The following is an 18,948-nucleotide window of genomic DNA, read 5'->3' as shown; positions in this document are numbered from 1 at the left end:
ACATTCTGGAGTCAGCATCTGTCCTTCTGGAATCTTTTACTCCTTCAGGAATCTTTACTCAAACAAAGCACTTGTTTTAGACTCCTCTCCAAGCCTCAAGGAGATTTGAAGGGAATTGTTTCCCAATGCCATTGAATACATTGAAAAAAATGTGAGTAAGCTGCCAATTTCTTCTGTCACACATTCCTGGGGTTCCCGGGTGCCTAATTTTCTATTGGAATGACTAGTCCTGTCTAGAGACCTGGGTGGGCTGTTAGAAGTCTGTGGCACAGCGAGGCTAAGGCATGTTCACTGCTTGCTTAGCTGTGTGTGACTTTTGGAAGTAGCAGCACATTTTTGCTCTCGCATATTCTTACGTAGATGCAGCCAGAGGCTCTGCACACTGCCGCCTGCTCTAAGTGCTGGCTTTTGCAGCTTCCATTGGCTGGGAACCATGGCTAATTGGAGCTGTGAGGGCAATGCCTGCTCATGTAACAGTGTGCAGAGCCCTCTGGCTGTGCCTCTGCTTAGGAGCCAGATGGAGGACATTCCACTGCTTCTGGTAAGCACGTCACATCCTTGAGTGTCATAGGTATATTTAAGTTCAGATTAAGCCGTAGTGGCTACGTAGCAGCTGTTTACCTCCCAGCCCTGCCTTTTTCAGTCAATCTAGATCAGACTTGAGATCCTTCCTAAATTCAAGATGTCAATCACTGAGAAGAAATAAATGGAAAATTCTACCCACTTGAGAGCCCAACTTTAGAAATAGTTCCTCTTCTCCCCTCCCCCCCATGCATTTGTCTTATATACCTCAACTCAGTTCTGCTGGTGTTGCTTTGCATTTCTTTTGTGTGTAATAAAAAAGTAGATTTTTAAAGGTCAGCTTTTTTTTTAGGTTTCAGAAGTTAATTTAGCACTGGAATAATGACTAAAGTGATTCAGAATTTTGTTCAGTGATATCTTTTTATTGCACATAAATCAAAAGACCACATAAAGCAATTTTTGGAACATAAAAATTTCCTAACTCTGAATGTTCAGCTATCAGATGTCAATAGGAAGCTCCATTGCCCCACAAAAGTTGTTCTGTGTTCAGAGGTAGTAGCCGTGTTTTGTGAATTTTTTTGTCCCTATGGAAACACTGATTTATAATTTCTGGTATGTTTCAGTCAAAATATAAAAAACCAAAGCGACTACAGTAAAACTCCGGTGGTCCGGCATCCAGTGGCCAGGAAGTCTGATGGTCCGGCACCAACTGCAACCCAAAGTGCTCCGGCAGCTGTTTCAAGTTGTTAGTCAGTTACGCTAACTGCGACTGGATCTGCAGGCGACAGGCTTGCAATTTATCTTTGCTTTCTCTATTGCCTCTGGGGGGCGGGAGGAGAAGGGGAGAGGGAGGAGAAGGGGACCGAGGTCGGCAGCAGGGGCAGGGGCGCCAAACTCTCCCTCATGTTGCAGGGTGGTGGAGAGTGGGCAAGAGGTAGGCAGCCGCGTTCAGGAAGTTCTAGTCAATTTCACTGCCCCAGGCTAGATCCACAGCCAACAGGCTCTCGATCTACCTTTCCTCTCTACTGCCTGGAGGAGGGTGGGCAGAGGAAGGTAGGGGTCGGCGGGGGTGTGCTGAACCCTCCCTCCTCTTGCAGGGAGGCAAAGCCTGCAAGGGGCAGAACCGGAGAGTGGGCAAGAGGCAGGCAGCCGCGTTTGGGAAGTTCTAGTCAATTTCACTGCCCCAGGCTAGATCCACAGCCGACAGGCTCTCGATCTACCTTTCCTCTCTACTGCCTGGAGGAGGGGGGGCAGAGGAAGGTAGGGGTTGGCGGGGGAGGGGGCAGGGGTGTGCCAAACCCTCCCTCCTGCTGCAGGGAGGCAAAGCCTGCAAGCGGCAGAACCAGAGAGGGAGGGAGAGGCAGGCAGCTGTTTCAAGAAGTTCTAATCAATTACACTGCCCGGGCAACAGACTCGCAATCTACCTTTCCTCTCTACTGCCCAAGGGGGAGGGGGCAGTGGGAACGGGTAGATCCGCAGGTGACAGGCTGCTGCTGAAACTCACAAGGGAGGGGAGATGATCTCTTGTGAGTTTCAGCAGCAGCCTGTCACCCACGGATCTACCCGTTCCCACCGCCCCCTCCCACTTAGGCAGTAGAGAGGAAAGGTAGATTGCCAGCCTGTTGCCGGGGAGTGTAATTGATTAGAACTTCTTGAAACAGCTGCCTGCCTCTCCCTCCCTCTCTGGTTCTGCCGCTTGCAGGCTTTGCCTCCCTGCAGCAGGAGGGAGGGTTTGGCACACCCCTGCCCCCACCCCCGCCGACCCCTACCTTCCTCTGCCCCCCCTCCTCCAGGCAGTAGAGAGGAAAGGTAGATCGAGAGCCTGTCGGCTGTGGATCTAGCCTGGGGCAGTGAAATTGACTAGAACTTCCCAAACGCGGCTGCCTGCCTCTTGCCCACTCTCCGGTTCTGTCCCTTGCAGGCTTTGCCTACCTGCAAGAGGAGGGAGGGTTCAGCACCCCCCCCCCCCGCCAACCCCTAACCTCTCCTGGCCCCCCCTCCGGGCAGTAGAGGGGAAAGGTAGATTGAGAGCCTGTTGATCCAGCAGCGGCAGTGTAATTGACTAGAACTTCTTGAAGCAGCTGCCTGCCTCTCTCCTCTCTGCTTCCGCAGCTCGCAGGCTTTGCCTTCTTCTAAAATGGCGGAGGGTTCGGCCCTTGCGGCGCTGTTCCCCTCCGACGAGACCCACCCCTGCCAGAATACCTCCTGATAGTCCGGCATTTCTGATAATCCGGCACCACCTGGGTCCCAAAGGTGCCAGATTATCGGAAGTCTACAGTACATGGTTTTAGAGGATATAAGACCATGCCATTTTAAATTGACAGTCAGTGTCTTATATCCTCTCTGTTCACTCATGTTGCACAGGGATGCAAGGCAGTGGAAGATCATATCTTTTTCTCATTTCTTATGGCTAAATATATATGTAAACACATTCAAATGTCTCTTCTTTTTTTTATGAATAAACTTTTCACAGTTTGCATTGAGCCCTAAGCCTGTCTGAGGGCAAAAGCACTATCAGCCTTTTTTCACATAGAGAAAAATAAATGATCTATGAATACATAGAATTTTATGGAGAAAATTTTTTATGCATGAAGAAAGAAAACTTCCTTTAAATGGAAAACTCTCACTAAGCAATGTAAACAAGTTGTCCAGTGAGGCTGTAATTAAAGATATGCCATAATTTCCATTAGATATGTCTGTATTCATGTGCAACTTGGTAATAAAATTGCTGGGGAAAACAGCAGTTTTTACCTTGTTTACAAAAATGCAGAACGGAAAAGTGAAATTGGTATATAACATAGTTGGTGATATCCTGACCCTATTTAAGTTTTACCATTGACATAAATGGGGTCAGAGTTTCACATGCTACTTTTCAGTGTGAAACCTACTATTGATTTAGAATACTAAGTGTTTCAAGGAAGAATGCCATATTCTTGAGTTTGTTTCAGCAAACTAATAAAAGTTATAGTGATTGGTGGTGGGATATGTGATCATCCATCTTACTGAGCAGTATTATCTCATTTTTCACATGTGCTCTTCTATCTATTAATCTGTTGTCTCTTCAAAGTTCTTTGGAGTTGGGGCCATCCCTTTTCTTTTGTGCATGTACATCTATCCATGATGGGGTTCCTAGGTATTACTGTAATACACATAATTACATTTACCAAAAAAAATTGAGTTGGGTATCTAACTCCCTTGAGCTCTCTTGGAAATCCAAGCCTTTGTTACTGTTGTACTAATTTGTACATGGTATATGTTTTCATACAACTTGCATGTTGGAACAAATCATGCAATGAAGACATCAATAAGTAAGAATGCGGTTAAATAACTGTATCATTTTAGATAAAGGCAGAGAAAGGGTCTAGTTAGTTTTTTTCTGATAAGTGTTTCAATAAATGTGCTCCAGTAATATGCAGTATTTTATCTCATAATGTTGGTTTCCTTTTACAGTGACACTTAGGCTAAGTGCAGTTGCTATTTTGAGTTTGGTTTGCATTAAAATTTTTAAATACATTTTAAAAATTCATTAATGGCGATTAAATAAGATAATATGCATGTGCACCCATATGTCCATGGAGAAAACATCCACCCATCCTTCTTTTTAGGATTTTATGCTGCATCTCATTGCTAAATTATAGGAGCACATTCCATGTAAAATAAATAGGAATAACGCATTCCATATGGACTGCTTGGGGGCTTGACATTTCTCCCTTTTGGTGATAGAAGCTGGTCTGTTTTAATTTAGAACACAGAACTGAATACTATATAAATCCTAGAATGTTTCCACCTTTATCAAAACCTGATGTTTTCCTCCGGCTTTTAATAGTCTCTTACATAATGTCTTGATAAGCTACGCATGTAATTTTTCTTACAATACAGTACATTTGTGTGACTGCAAGTGCATTTCATCTTCACTGGGATAATACTGAAAACAAATATTTAATTTTTTTTCCTCACTGGAAAACTTCTAGTAGGTTTTTGCTGCAGTAGGGACATGCCAACATTTCATGCCCACTAATTAAAAGTATAAATTCTCTCCATCCTTCTGATTCTTGTTTTATTACTTTTCAGTTGTTACCCAGAATACTAGTATGAGCGCACAGAGTTAAGTCAGGTATTCCTGGGAGTTCTTGCACTCTGTTTTAGAAAACTTTTTAAGCATGTGTTTAATCTCTAGCCTTTTGCTCTATATGCTAACTTTACATTGAAGTCTTTGGGGCACGTGATTAAGTACTTTGCTGAATTGAGGCATCGGTGCTCAATTCAGCACAGATACTACTTCCATGGTTTTGCACTACCTTGGTTTAATATAACCAAAATGTTAACTCACTTTAACTGTTGAAATCTGGTTGAAACTCCTCACTCCCATAATACTTAGGAACCATATCTTTAGTATTATTTACTCCAAAACATATCAAAAGTACAGCGGAAACTGATGTCAATGTTTAGCTAAAATGAATGTCTCTATCTTTCCTTTCAACTCATTGTCACATAACTGAGAATATAGATTGCTCACTAGGAATGTGAAAGGTTAACCAGTGGGGTTGGATGCTCACCACACTTTAGAAGTTTTGTCTGTATAATTGCAAGAAGAAAGTTAAGTGTAAAGTGAATACAATTTTCCTATTAAATCTTTTAAGTTTCCACAAATCAGATGGCTTCCCTAATACGCTTGATTCTATTCCAGGTATGCAGCTATGGGGTCCTGACCTCCTTTTAGTGCCCTGCACCTGTGGAGTGAAAATGAACCAGAACGCTGTATTTCCAAGAGCATATGTACTGCTATAACAGTTTGAAAAAGTACAGGAAAGAGGAGAGACTTTTTATTTTTTCATGAGCGTCTCAGTGCATTTCCAGGGCTTGAACCTAAATACATATAGATACTGGAAATAGGGGTACTGTTTTGATATCGTTTCCATTATATACATGGTTTACACTTTGGTTCATTGGCTCTCAGCATCCTCACTACGCAAATTGTTCCAGCACCCCCCTCTTATGCTCCCAGGTATGGGAGCCTGGGAATAAACAAGAGCAACTGTTTGAAGCAATATTCTTGTGTAGATATAGCAGTTACACGTCATTCCAGTTTGTGCCACTGGCTCATTTCCAATTCTGTCAGGTTGCACCTCACAAGTCGTCATGGGAGAATACCATCACTGCACCTTAGAATTGCATTAAGAATGCAAGGAGGATCTTCTGTGTTCATAGATCAGCTACTTTAGTCTTCTAATCTGTTATTTAAACCCTATCTCTTTGTTTTACATACATTGAAAGAAATTTTTAAATGAACAGAAAAAGTTCTGAAGAGAGCCCTGAGTTTATGAAAGATGCATAAGAAGGGAATTGTAGTACATAAAATAGGGAAAGTAAGAGCCACTGCATAACTTTAATTTTTTGCAATAAAAAACAGTTAATATAATATTTAATATACAATAGCCAAAAAATTATACATTGCATATGCGGTGGGTAAATCCGTGGTGGGTAAATCACAAGGCAAATTAAAATGGCATTGTGCTATGTGCTCTGAATACTTGAGTTTTAAATGTACCAGGAAGAAACAGCATAGCATTTTATGGTAGGCATACAAGGTTTCTTTATCTGTTATCCATCTAAAGAGTGCAAGTAAATTCTCCTTTTCCCCTGAGTCTTTTGGTAGGCATTGTCAAAATACAAGTCTTGTGCTTGGCATCTAGTTACATAGGATTATTTGTCTTAAGTTAGGGATGTAATAGTATAGTTGATTAACCAATAAGCAAAAGCTTATAGCTTAATGCTATAGGCTACATGCATTCTCCCCACCTGCCCCCGCCAGTAAACTTTTTAGCAGGCTGGCCAGCAGCATGGCTCAGTTGTGGCTTATGCCAGGTCTGGGACCTACTCCCACTGCAGCTCTGCATTTAAAGTGTGTTAAGAGTCGGGCAGGCAGGCAGTCCTCGCGCTCAGGAATCCGAGCCAGTCAGGGAGTCCAGCAGAGGGGAACCCCCTCACCATTAGATCGGAGAGCCCCAGCCAGGCAGGGCAGCAGTGGGACCAGCGAGCCCATTCCTGTGGGACCCTGTCCTAGCGCAGGAGCAGCAGGGTAGCTGTAGAGCTCTGTCCCTGAGAAGCCTCAGCCAGGTAGAACAGAAGCAGGGCTGAGGTGGCTGGGAGCTCCGTCCCCAGATAGCCTGAGCCGGCTGGCGGCAACTTGCTGAGCCCAAGGCCTGTAGCAGCAGGGCTGGAGCCCAGTGGCAGTGGGCCTGGAGCGGAGCCGGAGGAAGGGGAAGTGTTCTGGGAGGGGACTGCCCCGATCCAACAAATTTCCTTATTTCGGGACTGGTCAGGTGTTGAGGGTGCTGGACCAGGTAGGTCCTACTTTGTAGTAATAACTCTCAAGAGTCCATGTGTGGTGGAACCTCAGAGTTACAAACATCTCTGCAACGGAGGTTATTCATAACTCTAAACAAAATGTTATTTGTTCCTTCAGAAGTTTACAGCTGAACCTTGACTTAATGCAATTTTGAAACTTGACTTTGCAAAAGGAAAATGTTGCTTTTCATCTTAAAGTAAATGGAACCAGCGGAGTTTCCTTAGCTTGTGAAATCTTTTTTAAAAATGTGTCATTTGATTTTTGTTGTAGTTGTTGGTTTAACATGGAGTTGTACTTGCTATTTTTGGTCTCTCTTTTGCCACCTGATTGCATGTTTCTGGATTCAAATGAGGTGTGTGGTTGACTGGCCAGTTTGCAGTTTTGTTGTTTATAACTCTCAGGTTCTATTGTGTACATGCGAATAAAGGATGCAGGATTATTATGGTGAAATACTAACTCTGTGCTAAGCAGGAATGAAAGGTCTCTTATTCCCATGTGCAGAAGAGCTGTTCTGTATCTTCAGGACAGTAAGGCTTGCACTAAAGGGGTATACAGTGTTTCTGTGATTATAACCTAGAGATGTTAAAAATCATATAATAGGGTAAAATTGTACTACGGGCTTTTACTATAAAGCTTAGCTGCCAGCTCCACTTTAGTGAAGCCTCCTCCCCCGACAGTCAGCCCTTGCCCACCTGGCTCCTGGGGAGGTGGCTTTACTGCCCTCTCACAGCGATGCCGCCTCCCGTGGAGCCAGCGGAGTGTAACAGCCACCATTAACCAATAAGCATCATGGGATGGGTTAAACAGTTAATTGGTTATACTGTAACATCCTTATTAGATCCCATAACAAATGAACTCCCAGTCCCCATCACTGCTTGAATCTTTCCATGTTTGATCCCCCTTTTCCTTTGCCAACTCCTACAAGTCTAGGGCTGGATTAAGCCTTGCAGAACTGTGTGGGTAGTAAAATTGGAATTGGATAGCGAAGATGGTCTTTGAGATGGGGGAATCAAGTCTGTCTTTATAGTCATAGTGGAGCCTAGGGCAGTGGTCTCCAACCTTTTAATCATGAGATCACTTTTTGAATTTAAATGCAATCCAGGATCCCCCTCAAACCCAAACACCCTTCCCCCGCTTCCTTCATGCCCATTTTCTGAGGACCTGCCCCATATCTCCCCCCGCCCCATGCTCCGTCCTTCCCCCTTTCTCACTCACTTTTATCAGGCTGGGGGAAGAGGGCTTGGGTGCAGGGGATGACGATGCATGCGGACTCTTACCTTGGGCTGAAGGATTCTGAGCCAAGCCTGCGACAGGGAGTTGAGGTGCAGGAGGGGAGGCAGGGGGCAGGCTTTGGGAGGGAGTTTGGGTGCACAGGGACTCAGGGCTAGGGCAGTAGTTTGGGGTGCAGGAGGGGTTCAGGACTGGGGCCAAAGTTTGGAATGCGGGCTCCAACTGGGCACTGCTTACCACAGGTGGCTTCTGGGTGGTAGTGCGGGGGACTAAGATAGGCTCACCCCTACTTCCAAAAGCAGCTAGCAAACTCTCTCCATCCCTTCCCCTCTTGCTCTATAGAGAATGGGTACAGAGTGGATCTACCAGTAGATCCTGATATATTGGTTGGTGACCACTGAGTCACTAGGGACTTCTCCTTCCCTTTGATACCTTCTCTGGTTGCTCTGTAGGACACTGTAGTCATCAGCTAGGACTGCTGTTTGGGCATTGTGGTCCTTTCAACAATATTGTGGTCTTCTTTGCAGAACTATCATCTTAGGATTTAGAGCAGTGGTCCCCAACCTCTTGGGGCTGCTGTGCGTCCAGGGGCGGGGCCGCCCACGCGCTGCACGGGTGGGGGGGGGGGGTCGCCCACACGCGGGTCGGATTAAAGGGGAAGCCTAGCCGGGCAGCTGCCCGGGGCACCTGACGGCAGCTATAAGGGGCACCGCGCGCCCGGCTGTGTGGCACCCCTTAGAGCTGCCATCAGGTGCCAGGGGCTGCATGGCTACGCGCCCGATTGCAGCTGTAAGGTGTGCAGTGTGCCGGGGGGTGGGGCTGCGCATGCACTGTGCACTCGGGGGTGGGGCTGTGCATGCGCCGTGCACCCGCTGCCCGGGGCAGAGGAATCGCTCGAGCTGGCCCTGCTGGGCCCGGGGTGCAAGAGTGGCTTGGGCCAGCCCTGGTCACTCGGCGGGTGCACATAAATGCCCCGGCGGGCGCCATGGCGCCCTCAGGCACCGCATTGGGGACCACTGATTTAGAGGCTCTGCACATGCATTATACCTCCCAGATGTTATCCTTTAAGGGTCTGAAGTAGGGGTGTAAGCTGAGTAGTCAACTAACTATATGCCTAAGCTTATCGGGTAGTTGAGTCAACTACTTGCTCTCCTTCTCCCCTTGCTGCCTCTGCATCAGCGTCAGCAAAGGTGGGGAAGGGAAACGAGATGGTGCTGGGGGGAGCCAGCTTAAAAGCCAGTTCCCCAAAGCACCGTCTCTGAGGTGCTGCCAGACTGCCCCCTCTGCTGTTTCCTCTATTAGAGGCAGCAGTGTGGGAGGGCAGTAGGGGAGGTTGCCGTAAAGTAGCCTCCGCCTGCAGCAGGCCCAGACTGCTCTGGCAGCAGCCCCTGTTCACAGCACCCCAGGCTAGCTGCAACCCGGTGTGAGCTTGTCTCTGGGACCTACCCCCCACTGTGCCTCTGCAGTTTAAATGTATTAGGAGCTGGAGCTGCCTTCGCACCCAGCTCGTGCTACATTTAAACTTCAGAGTCGCAGCAGGGGTGGCCCCTGGATTGACGCGAGGCTTCTATTATAAACTAATCATGTAGCCGATACAAACTGTATCGACTACACGATCAGTAAGTTACCCGCCTCAACATCCTCAGTCTGAAACAGTGTTGACTCGTGGATAGTACCTTTTCACTGCAGGGATGGGAGAAAGGGATTGGCTTATCTTGCAGTGATTACATACAGAGAGCTGGAATTGCAGTGGGTTGTGGTGCCTGCCACAGAATTCCAGCTCTCTTCCTTGTAGAACTCTGTGGAAACAGGATTAACCTCTCTCTTCACTGCAAAAAGGCAGGGCCAGGGAGTTACAAAGATAGCAAACAGGATGGTTATCTCACTGTAAAAGTCTGATGAAGACAAGTAATAGAAATGTAGCCGTGTTAGTCTGGTGTAGCTGAAGCAAAATACAGGACTATGTAGCACTTTAAAGACTAACAAGATGGTTTATTAGATGATGAGCTTTCGTGGGCCAGACCCACTTCCTCAGATCAAATAGTGGAAGAAAATAGTCACAACCATATATACCAAAGGATACAATTAAAAAAAATGAACACATATGAAAAGGACACATCACATTTCAGAACAGAAACGTTTGTCCAATGTACGTAGCAGACGGACACTTTCGGCACATGATAGCATAAATTATATTTCTGGATACGCAGGAATATGTGTTCTTGATCTTATAACTCACTTGGTTAGGTCCAATAATGGTATCAACAGAATGAATATGTGGACAAAGCTGGCAATGGGGTTTGTTGCAAGGGAAGGTACCAGGGTTGGTATTAGTGTAGTATGTCCTGTGGTTGTTGGTAAGAATCATCTTGAGGTTAGGTGGTTGTCTATAGGAGACTATGGGTCTGTCTCCCAGAGCCTCTTGGAGTATGGTATCCTGTTCCAGTATAGGCTGCTGATACCATTATTGGACCTAACCAAGTGAGTTATAAGATCAAGAACACATATTCCTGCCCATCCAGAAATATAATGTATGCTATCATGTGCCGAAAGTGTCCGTCTGCTATGTACATTGGACAAACGTCTCAGATACTTCGCCAAAGGATTAACGCCCACAAAACAGATATCAGACAGGATCACAAAGAAAAAACAATTTCTTGCCATTTCAACCAGAAAGGACACTGTCTCAACGACTTAAATATCTGCGTTCTGCTACAAAGACCTTTTACATCTGCACTTGAAAGGGAATCCTCTGAACTGTCATTCATGCTAAAATTCGACACTCTCCGGGGGGGGATTGAACAAAGACCCCAACTACCTTACCCATTACAAAGATAGCTTCCCCAATTATCACCTCTAATACCATTAGCTCACAGACATCTCTCTTTCCCCACCTCTAATATCATTAACTCACAGACCCTTACCTTCCTTCCCTCCCCCTTGCATCGCCCTTCTGTTCTGAAATATGATGTGTCCTTTTCATATGTGTTCATTTTTTTAAATTGTATCTTTTGGTATATATGGTTGTGACTATTTTCTTCCACTATTTGATCTGAGGAAGTGGGTCTGGCCCACGAAAGCTCATCATCTAATAAACCATCTTGTTAGTCTTTAAAGTGCTACATAGTCCTGCATTTTGATGAAGACAAGGTATCTGGAGAATTTAGTGTGAGGTCAGCCCTCTCCCAACTGTGGTTGACCTTGCCTAGTGTACCTTGCAGTAAAATCTTGAGTGCCTTGTCTCAACTAGGAATTTTACAGAGGGATAGGCACAGTAAATCGTTATCCTAAGGTGTAAATCCCACTCACATCTGTGATTAAGCATATTCTCCTGTGAACTGTCAGGCATTAATCATTGTTTGTTTTCTTGGATAACGTTTGAATTGCAAATACCATCATCATACTCTATTAGTGGAACAGTCAGTACACTTGCTTACAGCTGTGGAAGCCTGGCCCACACATGAGTTTGTCACTGTGTTCACAAATATTGCAATGAAAAGTTTGTAAATAGGGCGTGTGTTTGCACAATTGAGATAAGGCTCAAAAGTGATGTCTTCTGGAACTTGGGGAAGAGTGTATACCTTGTTATCTGTGGTTTCAGATAACACAGCTCTGTTTAAAAAAAAAAGACAGAGTAAGAGAGAGCAAGAGACTGGATACTGAAACCATGGCAAACCTTCTAGAATCCATGATTCTACAGTAGTTTCAATGTGGGAAAGGCTTCACAGTTGACACTGGTGTCACAGGCTTCACAGGCTCACTCTGGTATTTACTCTGAAACTCAACAAGGCCAAATGTCAATTAAAAAATGTAAGTTTAAATTTCCCAGTGAATTCATATTGAATTAATATTTCTTATCTACTTGAACTACTGGATTGTGTTCAATGGATGTTTTTCTTCATTTCAACTAACTTCTTCAACTGTGTTTATATTTCCATTGCTGTAATACCCTCCTCAGAGTGTAAAAACAGTTTTCTTGACTATTTTGTTTTTCCATTTACCAAATATGCACTTGCAGAACACTGCATCAAGCTGTTTGCACCCTGCCTTCAGTGAGACTTTTTGGGGGTTCATGGATTTTCAGAAAGCACTGATCAGTCATTACTGACTCATTTGATATCAGCGAGAGAGGTATATAATCTTGTCTGAAAATCATAGCCAAGATGTCTCAAGTTGGGCACCCTAAAACTGAAATTTGCGTTGTTTCTAGTAACTTCTGAAATTGTTGGCCGCCCGAGACAGTATGTCCTAACCAGATTTTAGTACACCGATAGAAATTTACAAAATGTAGCTGAAACAAGTAATTGTCTGAGAGGTTTCCTTCATCACTTCTTCCAAGGTTTCTTTAAACTGGTAGATTTAATAAGCAAATCAAGACTGCCAAAATTTATTTTGTAAATTATAGCTGGACGGTCTAGAAACAGCTATAATTTAGATTGCCTGAACATTCCCATTCTAAAGCCCTTTTCTTATTTGCTTATAACTTTCTTGAATTTTTATTATTTGACCTGAAATTTTCCAGGTCTTTTTTGCTTAAGCAGAAATCACCAGTCCATTTTTGGTAGGGGGGAAGCAGCTTAGAATTTTTTTAAAAATAGAATTTTATGTCTCATCACTTGGTTTGGAGAGAAAATTGAAATCCACCAAGAAGAAAATCTGCTATTTGGATATATACCTTTTTGGTGCTCTTCTGAAAAGTCTGTTCTGATTTGGGTCAAATATAACACCATTTAAAACATTTGCAGCATATGAGTGTCCTAACTTTTAAAAAGATTTTTTAAAAAGATATATAGAAGTATGATGATATTGGTAACATGTACAGAAGAGAATTTTAGACCAGACAAAATACTGAAAATCGGAAAAGGTGTCTATTGAAAGAGTCTGGAATCCAGACTGAATAGAAACAATCTTCTAATTTGTTCATTGAATAAGGCAGAAGCTCCTCAGGCAGATATATTTACATCTTGAGTATGATGAAAAGTTCTAGTGTTATCTAGAAAATAGTTTCACATTTTGGGAGTTCCCCAGCTTCTACTGGGACATGAATTATGGTATAGTTTGGAATTACATCATAATATACTATTTTTTGCAGCACCCTTCAGTGTACAGTTTGGACTATACACAGTGAATGAGGCAGTTGGTATGTAGGGGAAGAGAGACTGAATCTCCAAGTGTGGATATCATTTATAGCCACACCTTGTGGGTAATGCAAACAGCTGTAAGCAGTGTGTACTTAGAAATTGCCATGCTGTAAATGAAAGGAGATTTCGTCTTTCATTGTGTAGATTGGACATTGTCTGCTGAAGGAGTCCAAAGTCCGCTAATGAATCAGTAATAGATAATATAAAAATTATACATATATTCAGGGCTCAACAATTACAGCAATCTACTCGCCCGTGGCGAGTAGATTTGAGCCCATCACAGTGCTGCAGCGTGATCTGCGCATGCGCAGCATGCCAAAGCGTGTGGCCGGTGAACGGGGCTCGCCGCTGCTTGTCAAGCCTTGCATATATTTAAATATTGATTGTGCAGAGTCCAACATGTGTACTGAGAGGAGAAGGTTCCCATTGCAAAAGTAGTATGTGTGTGATCATGCAGTTAAAGAATTAGGACAGCTATAAATAACTATGTAGGTAAGGCTAGTGGAGAATTGGGCCCAAAATTGGAATGGTAGAGTTTTACATTTGCTTTGCACTCATTTTGAATAGGTGTAAATGATTGCGCAGGTATAATGCAGAGGAGAATCAGGCCTCCTCCCCACTACATATTCGAGAGCCAGTTGCAGCAATGAGATGTCCACTGAGGAAATCTGGCAAGTTCAAGTGTTTCATTTTGCAACCCCTGACATTCTTTAATAATGATTGATGAAACTTTATGGATATCTTGATTTTCTTCCCTCAGTAGCACAAGTTAAACCTTTCCTGAATTCTCACTCCTAGTTTTATGCTGAAAAGTTGTCTGTAAGAAGGGAGCTAAGAATGCATACTATTTATTGTTTATTTAGCATAGCTGTTCTAATTTTCAGAAGGGATCATGTAGTCTCAGTTGTGTATTTTTTTATTAGGGATGTTAAAACATATTTATTCTGTTAAATGTGTAACCACTGAAACTTTCAGTGGTTACACGTTTTACATGCTGGGGGCGGGTAGTTCGCCGGGAGCCAGTATGAGCGGGAAGCTGGCTTAAAAGCGCCCCCCCCCCCCTTTGTGGTGCTGCCTCTGCCTGGACTCATTGGTTAACCTTCACTGCTACACACAGTCCCCGCACCCACTGATGCTGCCTCTGATACAGAATCAACAGTGTTGAGGAGCAGGCGGGAGCCCCCTCCCCAACACCGTATAAATGCGTAATTGCTGAAATTTTCAGCAGTTACACATTGAACAGAATAAACACAGGCTCATCTGTTAACGTGTTACATATTTACACTTTCACATTCCTATTTTTGATTCCACTGATTGTTAAAACAAAACATTGTAAGTAAGGTAGAGTGTTTTATTGAAAACTTCCTTTTTTCCCTCTGGTTACTTTTAATTAAATACATAGCACAAATTGAGGCCATCATTTTTGGAAAAAAATATTTATGGTCCCCAAACTGTGCCAAGTACTTGCTTTAGAAAGTAGGCTGGTATGGTGTTTTTGAGGAGGGTTCAATTCAGCTAGTGTGCTGCATTGCTGAAGAACTATCCTATAGCAGTTATTTTTTGCTCTGTTTATTACTGATTGATTGTACTCCCAAAAGACGCTCTGATATAGATATAGATGAAGTTATAGGTAAAAATATATATAGAAAAGATAGAGTGCTCATGTTTTGGCAATCTAATCTCTCTCTGTTTTCTGCACTATGGGGTTTGATTTTAGATCATCAGAGCTCCGGACAGTAGTCCTGCCTATTCTTCATGCGTGGTCTGTCTCAAAAGTAGATTGTAGAGCATTACATGTCTTTTCACTAATTATCTTCAAGCAGACTTCTTTGCCGTCTCTCTGCTTGTATTCTAATGAGCTCTTGCTGAAGTAATCAATTTTTTTTGTCAAAGTCTAGATTTCTGGGATCCAGAAATTCAGAAGTTGTCATTAACTCACAGGAACTGCCTTGCATGGTGGTTTTTGCTTAGTTAGTTGACAGTTGGGTGTTCACGTCACGGAGAGAAGAATATAAAATATTTAAGTTGTCATAATCAAGCAACTGTTTGACAGTGTATGAGGCAAAATCCTGCCCTTAGTTTGAACAGAGTCGTCTGAGCTGTGATGATGAAATGCCCAGAAATGGCCTGTTGGCCATGAGAATGTGTGATGTGTATTTATTTCACCTTGGTATCAGAAAGGAGCCACACTGGTTCCTACCAATGTGTGCTGTAGTGTATGTGTAGGGGCTGTCCATTTAATAATATGTATTACACTAAGTCTAGAGTCCCACCCAAGATTGGAGCCCTGTTGCCCTGGGTACTCTGTAAACACACACAAAAAAACTATCCCAAAGGGTGCTCAGGCTAAAAAAGGATGGGAAGGGAAGCAGCACAGAGAGGTGAAATGATTTGACTGAGGCACGTGAGCAGGAGAGCAAGAAACAGGACCCAGGTCTCCCTATGTTCCATGCCCTTTAACTAACAGGCCATACTCTGTGGCATGCTAACCAACCCCCGTGGTTCTTTTGAGCAGTATCTGAGCATCTTGTACTGTTGGTACACTACAGTGAAATGAGCCCTCATGCTTGTGTCAGGACCGAAAGGCCTATTCCAGATATGGCAGATAGGAAGGACCCTCATTACTTTTCTCCTCACATGCAGCATACACAGTGGCTTTGCCTGTAGTGCAAAGTAAATGCAGGAATTGGATGCACAGTGTACATGGGGAATTAACATTCCTTCCTCACCCCAGTGGTGATGCCCTGCAGCATAAGCTCTTGTTAGTGGATATAACTGAAAATGTTGATCATAAAATTATTCATCATCTTGTTACTAAGATACACACACTTCTTCGCTCCTTTAACCACAACACAAAAGCAATTTTGGAGAAATTGCAGTGGTAGTTTACAACAGAACAAGACCTCTGGCTATATGCCACTTGCCATAATTTTCATCTAAATAAATGTTTTTCCATACTTTGTAGGTAGCAGGAAGTAGTTCTATGCAAAAGAGCTAACACAAACTTAAGGTGATCCAGAAAAATTTTGCTATTTAGAAACTGATGGGTGGCTTTTATAGTATCGAGAGATGTTTACTTGTACTTTGAAACACACAAATTGATGTGTAACCCTTTTCCTGCTCTTGTTGGCCTTCGTAGTGAGGGCTAAAATGTTTTGGGCTTTTGACAGAAAATTGCATCATCCTTGGTTTTAAGGGCCTGTTTCACAGCAATTTGTTTTGATTGAGAGTTACTAGTGAATACATGTAGGAGTCTATAATTGCCACAAAGTGGGGTTTTTTTTTAAAGGGAAGTATCAAAGTAAAGGTTATTGTTGACCAAAACTGAAATAGCGTTTTATCTTATGGAAGTAAGAATTGAGTGAAGTTCTTACAAATTTAATGCTTTCTTATTTTAATTGACATAATTGTATTCCAGGTAACCTTTATAGGTTTTTAAAAATTGTGTTCCTATTAGAGCATATATATATTTTTTAATAACATCATATATTTGAATTAGTGGTCATCAGAAATTTCCATTAGCAACTCAGAATTTTGATGTGTCTGTCTCTGGCCTTCAGGAAGCAAACTTTTCTCCTTATGGTTCTTGGCACTGTGTTCCCCATAGGCCAGGTAGCAAATCCCATCTAACATATCCTTACCATCATGGCCTCCCTTGGCTTCCCCACTATTCCTATCACTTGAACATTAGGTTTCTCTTGGAGGAAATGAAGCTGGTCAGCCCTCGGTCCTTAACATTGCCCATTTCCCAGGTATCTGGATACAGCATGTCAACTGAACCTTGCTGCAGCTGTTGTGTTCAAACATAGCATACCTCTGTTACTTCTGTAGAAATCTTAATGGTTGTCCCATTCTACCACAGATTCTGAAACCCTGTTAGATTAGGGGACTTTCCTGAAACATTGTTCCGAAAGTGGTATGTTGATATTTTGGGTGAAAAATACAGGGCAATTTGGAGGACTTCTGCGAACCAGGACATCATAAAATAACGTAAAAATAAGCAAGTATAGTTGGAAGTTGTCACTGGCTATTTAAACAATTGAGTTACCATTCTTAGTATGATGATATGTAATGCTCACAGTTGAATCTGGAAGTAACATTTCTGATTTTAAAGATGTAAGTAAACTTCAACATCTGAAAGGACGGGAGAATGGTACAGGGTATATCTGCTCAGTATAACAGGGTAGGAACAATAGGCTGAATCAGGTTGCTTATTGCTTGGTGGCAAGACCTGTAACAAATATTATTCATTGAATGAGAGACAATTACATTCTTTTTCAGCAAATATGCATGATCATCATTCTGTGACCAAAACGCAATGCTTACCCTAAATATATCTTTTATTTTGTGCCTTTGCATGCAGTACTTGTGTGCACAAATCATGGCTTAAATATGTAACCCACAGACTTTAGTTACTGATTTTAACATACTAACGTCATTCAAATCCCATAAAATATAATGAGGAAAATGTTTAAATAACTTTAAATGAATGATTTCAGGAGGATTTGATTATAATAAATACTTCTAGATCGGAACAATGGGGAATTTTATGTATAATCGATAGCTGTCTTATAATCTTTAACTTTAGGAATTAGAAGTGTGGTTTGCTGGACAGTTATTGTATTTCTGTTGGTTATTTGGCCATATTTTCACTCTTTTAGGCTCCTATTATGGGTAAGTATTATGTATTCTAGATGATGGAAAAAAGATGAAGCACTCCTGTTACAGTACCGCATATGTGCAATTCATTGGCTGAGTTGTGTCTCTCATGTGAAAGAGAGACTGAGGAATTTTGACATAAAAATGGATCTCTTGAAATGTAACAGTATGACTATGAGTATTATTGAAATTTGTAGTGTAGCGATGGTGCCAAAAGAGAATCTCTGGTACTTAGAAATAGGCCGCTAGCACTCTTATATGTAAACATTGATTAAAAAATACAGTAAACATAAACCAGATTCCATGTAAATTGCTTCTCAAACTACATCCATATGATGGGCTGTGTCACTACTATGTGTAACAAAACAGAAATGCTAGTAAAAGGTATTGAAAGGAGAATTACAGATAGCGCTATAATATGTTTCAAATTGGTAGCTGCAATGCAAAAGTCCCTTGACAGAGGGAAGTAATTCTATAGTAGCAGCAGCAATTCTAAGTAAAACCAAAACCAAATTAAGGTGATATATTAGATCTCTTCTGTGGAGCTAAAGATAAACTATTCTGTAGGTTTCAAAATGCTTTCATATATTCTAGAACTCCGACACTGGGGTCTATGCAAGAGTGCAGGTGTTACACCACAAACACAGCAGTTTTTTCCTCTTGAAAGCACTTAATATAAAACTTTGGTGTGGATGAAAGCAAAGATTCTAGCTCTAGTTTAAGCATTTAAAACCTTTTAAATATTAAGAAATCGGGCATAAACCGGAGGGGAGACGGTATTTGGTTTCCACTTAATGAACACAGGTGCATGAACAAAAAAATTGAGTAGGCAGAGCCTGTTGTTTTAGGCATTGTACATACTTTTGATCTGATTGGGGCCTCCGCGCACTACTACAATACCACTTACTACCAGTAGAGACATATTCCAAAACTTGTCTTAGATCAAACCCCAGGAATATTTCCATAATATCCTCTTTGAGCCAGACTCTTAATGTTGAACAGCTGCAAATCCTATGAATGTGAACTCAGTGGAGAGTGTAACGGCAT

The 18,948-nt window shown here is 42.6% G+C and overlaps 1 protein-coding gene across 5 annotated transcripts in view; it reads left to right on the top strand.

Moving 5' to 3' along the window:
- Positions 1–18,948, top strand: part of CBLB (Cbl proto-oncogene B) — a 201,963-nt gene that overhangs the window by 68,730 nt on the left and 114,285 nt on the right. The gene's annotated exons all lie outside the window — the stretch shown is intronic.

The sequence above is a fragment of the Pelodiscus sinensis genome, chromosome 1 (genome assembly GCF_052426305.1).
Source record: "Pelodiscus sinensis isolate ZL-2025 chromosome 1, ASM5242630v1, whole genome shotgun sequence".
Classification (NCBI taxonomy): Eukaryota; Metazoa; Chordata; order Testudines; family Trionychidae; genus Pelodiscus; species Pelodiscus sinensis.
The sequence above is the reverse complement of the archived record's forward strand: the minus strand, read 5'-3'. Positions and strand labels throughout refer to the sequence as shown.